The 5,901-nt window shown below is 45.1% G+C and overlaps 1 pseudogene; it reads left to right on the top strand.

Annotated features, from left to right (window-relative positions):
- Nucleotides 1-631: 631 nt before the first annotated feature.
- Nucleotides 632-1,279, top strand: LOC144159978 (very long chain fatty acid elongase 1-like; annotated as a pseudogene).
- Nucleotides 1,280-5,901: the final 4,622 nt, after the last annotated feature.

Here is a 5,901-nt window from a genome sequence, read left to right on the forward strand (position 1 = left end):
ATCAAAAGAGACTTTCGGTGACTTCACAGTTCACGGTGAATTTACTGCGTCGAGAATAGGGCTCCCATTCCACAGCGGGAGGACGGCCTTGGTACAGGCTATCTATAGCAGAGAAACGGCTTCTGATCCCCCGCTCCCCCGGCCCCCTCCATTAGCTTTAGTGCATAGCAGACATTGTCATGGTTGCCCGCATTGCTCTTTGTTGGTATTGGTGTTGGCATTGATGGTCCGTGTAGCTAAATACAGTCCGCGGCGTGTCCCGTTTTCTTTTCTGTCTGTATTCGTCAAGTTCTAGCTGCTTTCCACCACTTCAAAGGGAAAGTTTGCGGGGCTGAATGCGCAGTCTTGAATGGGCATTAATTTACCGCACAGATGGCGTGAGGAGAGAACATTGACTGATTAAAAAAGCATCCCCCTCGCGAGGGGCACGATCAAATGCACAGCATTTCCGAGGGGGTGCGCCGGCAAGTCGTATGGATTACGTATTGGTTGTTGGTTTTCTTGTTACACGCTGCACGTCATCAAATTTGCGGTGGGCTACAGCGGGGCTTCCCGGCAGCACGAGACGCGAGCTCAGATCTCATGGCATGAGTGAGGAATCCTACATACAAAAATTAAGACGCTTAACACCATGGTTCAGCACAGAGACCTCTCTTTCTGGTCCAGGCTGCTCCCACAGGGTGACCCGAGGTTTCGGAATTGGCCGCTGATGGGCTTCCCTGCCGCAGTTATATCAATCATCGCCGGATACCACTACTTCTCATTGCACCACAGTCTTGACCTCATGAAGAATTGAAGGCCGTTTTTTTATTAAACCGCTCCTATTGGCCTACAATACCCTCACAGTCATCCTTAATGTCTACTTTCTTGCAACAACGCTGCAAGTCACGTACCTGCGCGGCACGGCAGCTGGTGTAAAAGAACTGCAACCGTACAGCGGTTTCAGCGAGGGCTCGGACATTACCTCCAACGGCATCCCCTTCCTCCACTAACTGTGGCCCTATATGTTCACCAAGAATTCGGAAGTGCCCGGCGCCGCATTCTTCGTGCTGCTTAAGAAGAACGACTGCATTTGCTTCCTGCACATTCTTCACCATGCAATCGCATTGTCTACTGTCTGGTGGGACGTCAACAAAACGGCATCGCGGGTCAGGTGGCCTTGTTCCCGGTTCTCAACAGTGCGATACACACGGTCATGTACAGGTATTACAGCCTGTCAGCTCTGCCATCGTCGGTGCGCCTAAACCTATGGTGAAAGCAGTACGTCATACTCTTCTAGATTGTGCAGTTCATCGCACTGGCGTTGGACTCAGGTCTTCCCCTGCACTATAACTTCGCATTTCCACGTGCTATCCCCTGGATTGTAGTGATAAACGGCTACACTCTAAACTTTTTTTCCACCCATATACTCCCTAGAGGTTCTTTTTCGCCTGTCTTCTAGTGATCCTCCTTGTAGGAGTTTTTTTACTACATGGAACAGGGAGGTTTTGTTTACCTCCTCAAAACAGGGTGTTTTTAGGTGATAGAAAGGAGGTAGTTAGGGAGTGTTAAGAAATGTTAGGGAGAATTTAAGGAGATCAAAATGGAGTATTCTTTACTTCCTCAAGGCGTTTTTAAGTGATGTTTATGGACTTTTTAGGCGGTTGAATAGGAGCCTATTATGGCTCCCTTGGGAAGTACTTATGTTATTTTAGGGGCGTTTTGAGGAGGTTCAAGGGAAGCATTTACTTCTTTTGCATGGAGTTTTACGTTTTGTAGGCCTCGCGAGGGAGTTTTTAGGAGGTTCAAGGGAAGCATATATTTCTTTTGAATGGAGTTTTGCAAAGTTGGGGCGGTTTTGTAGGCCTTCCGAAAGGAGTTTTTTCAAGGCCACAAGGGAGAGTTTCTAGTTCCCTGCGGGAGTACTGATTTCACACGGTTTTTCTCGGTTTCAGGTTTATTTCAAACGAACTTTCGCATACAAGTTTACATGGTAATGGTGTACACAAGGAGGCTCCGAAATAAAAACTTTGGGCGACCTCCTATAAGAAAGCAAAAATGGTAAATTGCTAAAAACACGCCAGTTACGAATGGAAGACAGCAATAGAATGCTAGTTGAACAAACCGTAGAATTAATATTACTACAAGAACTGGAAATACCTGAAAAACAAAGATAGGCGCAAACACAACCACATGGTAAGTGAAATCATTATATAATAATAGCGGGTCGGGAACGCGTCAGTACTTATCAGAACGCATCAGCACTCAGTACAGAAAGTGAAAAAAATGGTTGCAGTGGTTTACAACAACAAAAAAATTTCAGTTGGTGGTGAAATGAGCGATCTGTGTGCTAGTTGAACAAACTGTAGAAAGAATATTACTACAAGAACTGGAAATACGCGAAAAACATATAGGCACAAACACAACGGCATGGTAAGTGACATCATTATATAATACTAGAGGATTGAGAACGCGTGAGTACTTATCAGTGCGCATCAGTACTCAGTACACAAAGTGAAAAAAATGGTTGCAGTGGTTTACAACAACAAAAAATTTTTTCAATTGATGGTGAAATGAGCGAGAGCTGTGTAACGATTTGATATTGAAAGGTAACGAGCATTTTGTAGATGGTAAAGGCACAAGAGATAAATGATGTAGGAGACAGACAGCAATGAGATGGCTATGGATAAATGAGTAATATAAAGAACGAGAAATATGCTGCGGAAAATACCAGTGCGTTTTGATAAAGACACAAATGCGCCAAGAAAAGTGACCCAGTCTGAGGGGTTAATTGCAAGGGTATAGAACAGAATGCGTGGTTTTGCGACAGCTTCTTCAGAGTGAGAAGAAAAAGGCATGTAATTCGTGTTTTTCCGATAATTTTAAGTTGATTCATTTGGCACCAGTTGCCAACATTATTTAGATAATTGTTTCAAGTTATATTAGTTGGTTAATATTATTGCCCACTAAAAGATAGCCGTATTACCAACATACTGAAGGGCCCATCAAATATCCCCTGTTCAGTAAAAAAAAGAAAACGTCAGAAACATAATACGAAATTCTACCCAATGATTACAGGATTGAAAACAAATAAAATATTGGTGAGGGATATTGATGCGATAAAAGTTAATTAGTTCTAAATCCTTCACACGTGGTTTGGTGCTGGCAAGGTCCAAAAAGGCATGTTCCACAAACGTTAGAGCTCTGTGTGCCTTCTTGGGATATTGAATGTTGAAAACCGAGAACGATGCAAACAGACTACACAGTCCTCCCAGTAAAGATGATGCAGTCAAGACACACTGGCCATCGATGCGGAGGCTAATTTCCCCGTTCGCGGAATGCAGGCAGGGAGTCAAAGGAACATCTACCTGAAAAAGCAAAAAAGAAAAAAAAAACGACCCACATGTAAAATTCAAAACAGACACTATGGTTAAATGAACTTAATAATTCGGTACAGTAATAAAATTGTTATGCCAGGTTCCCTGCGAAGATTCAGTACTTAAATTAGGAATGCAAAGGCTTCATAAAACCAAGTGCCAGTACATTAACCATGGTGGCTTTTGCAGCAATAAAAAAAATATTACTTCCGCACAATATACTCGAGCACAACTTTAAATGACAGTGAAGTTAAAATGCAAGTCTCTCTAGGTTGATAGATTAGCTCACGGAGAACACTATGATACCCCTCTTACACCTGGCATTTTTTTTTAAAATAAGGTTGAAACTAGCAAAAACACGTTTTCACCGGAAGGGCTTAAGTGGCCTGACGCGCACAACTTCTTTCTTGGCTGCCGCTGGATGGTGCTACTCGTCCATACTTGCGGTGGCCGTACCGCTTTCCAGGGGAGCATGCGAGCTACGCATGAGAAAATCGTTCGACGCCAAAACTTGCGGGGCCTCAAAAGGCCAATGTTTTTCTTCAGTGAAGCGTAAATACTGATCACAGGTCCAATGGAGAAACATTTTGCTTAGTGGTCTCGAACGGCAAATGACAGGGGAGTTTGGGGAAGCATGAGCGATTTGACCGGAACTGACCAAACTGCTTGGTACGTCGTAATGTTGTATTCAGTTGCTTGTATACTGCTATTAATCACCGCTGCTTCACTTGCTTCCGGTTTATCCTGATGCAAACAGCGACTGCAGTCGTGTTTGCGTCACGTTTGATGAGCAGTTGAACAGCGATTTCTCAGCACTTAAGGCATCTTGGCCCTAAATCAATGCTGAAATGGCTATGCGGAGGTCCGACTTCCGTTTTAAATCAACTTGCTGGTTGTCTTCAATGACCGTTTAACAACAAGTTACCCTTATGTCTCATCACTGCAACCGATTGTTCCTCCGTGTGGTGCAAAGTGTGCTACTGTGAGTATTTTCAACGTGAAACGAACCGTTTCTGTGATTTGTAGGACTGATTCTGCTATTAATTACTGCAGTGACAACAAGCTATGAAAGAAAATCCCGCCATCTCCACGAAGTGAATGATGATGAGAGGGGGCGAATCTAAAATGCTTATCAGCAGACAATGTGACGCATTAAGTGCAAGCTGCTTTCATAGTGTGTGCATTGACATTAGGATATGGCCCCCTGGCAGAATGATGCGCTGCGCGAGATTTTGCCGTACCTAAAAGGACAGGCAACTCATTTTTACGGAGTATAGGATCTGTAAAAGGGTTGCGAGTTGGGCGAGTTGGTAATTATGCATTGCGAAAAATAAACTGCGCGCAAATTAACGAGGACAAGAACACATGAAGACGGCACAAGCGCACACTCGCAACTAGTTTATTATTGCACAATTCGAAGCTTTATATGCCCAAGCGCCCAATTGCCGCGCCCCCAATGCGTCGCAGTTCTCGGCACACTCAGCCAAAAATACTAAAAAACCGTAACAACAAAACCACAAAACGAACTTTGAGGCGCAGGAAAGGCGAAAAATCAGCAAAGATAACCGCATCATACATGGATTAAGACCCCCCTCCCACCCCCAACACGCATTCCCAGAAGAAGCACCGAAATAGCGCTCAATGTGCGTCTAAATATGCGACTTCTCGATTAAGCAGGGCGATGGAGGGATGACTGATACATTCGGAACCAGCTTTTCTGATGTGGCTGGCTTCTACAATTTCTCGCGTTCGCTGGTTCTTATGTCGCAAAAGGATGGCTGTGCGCTCAAACACAGGGACACAATCAGGTCTGCATGCGCGGCAATGAGAAGATAAGTGGCTCAGGTCACGTTGAAAAATGAAAAAAAAAAAATATACGGGACTTTTAGACGTCGTACGCTCGAGTTTGTGACAACGTACCCGTGTGCGGCTTTGTCCTGAAGTTCGGAGAAATGCAGGCGGGTTGTGTTATATTTCTCGCCTTGCATTACGCTTTCTTTTATATATTAGCGCCCTCTTTCCCGATCTCTCTACCTTCCTTCCCGCTTCCGCCTGACTGCGCTGATTTTCGCCAGCACGAAGTAACCGTCACGTTGCTTTGAAACGACGCCGCGCGCGACAAGCGATTTTATTTCGAATGCCCTGTTACAAACCGGCCTACAAAAGAATGCGAACGCATACCCCAAAACCCACAAACAAGTAAAATAATACGAGTGTGCGCTTTTTTCTTTGCCCGTGCGTGTACGAGCTGTGAGCGGCACGGGTACCCGGGTACTTCGCTGTTAACCCTATCCAAACGTTTGACAAACGCATCGACCGATGAAAGACCACTTACCAGCGAGCTGTCCACACCTGTCGCCGTATCCAAATGCTGTTTGCGGCCGTTCCTCGTGTGACAGGGGCACATGAAAATCTTTCCACCAAATGGCACTACTAGTCCTTCACAAATAAGAAAAAACGACGGCCCAAGGCGAGGCTTGAAGCTCCGGCCGCGCCAGCCGCGCCGAGTCACCGGCCGCGCTGCGTTGATAGTTGTTTACATCCG

This window comes from Haemaphysalis longicornis, unplaced genomic scaffold (assembly GCF_048455015.1).
Source record: "Haemaphysalis longicornis isolate Haplotype H1 unplaced genomic scaffold, Haemaphysalis longicornis Haplotype H1 scaffold_10, whole genome shotgun sequence".
In the NCBI taxonomy this organism is placed as follows: Eukaryota; Metazoa; Arthropoda; class Arachnida; order Ixodida; family Ixodidae; genus Haemaphysalis; species Haemaphysalis longicornis.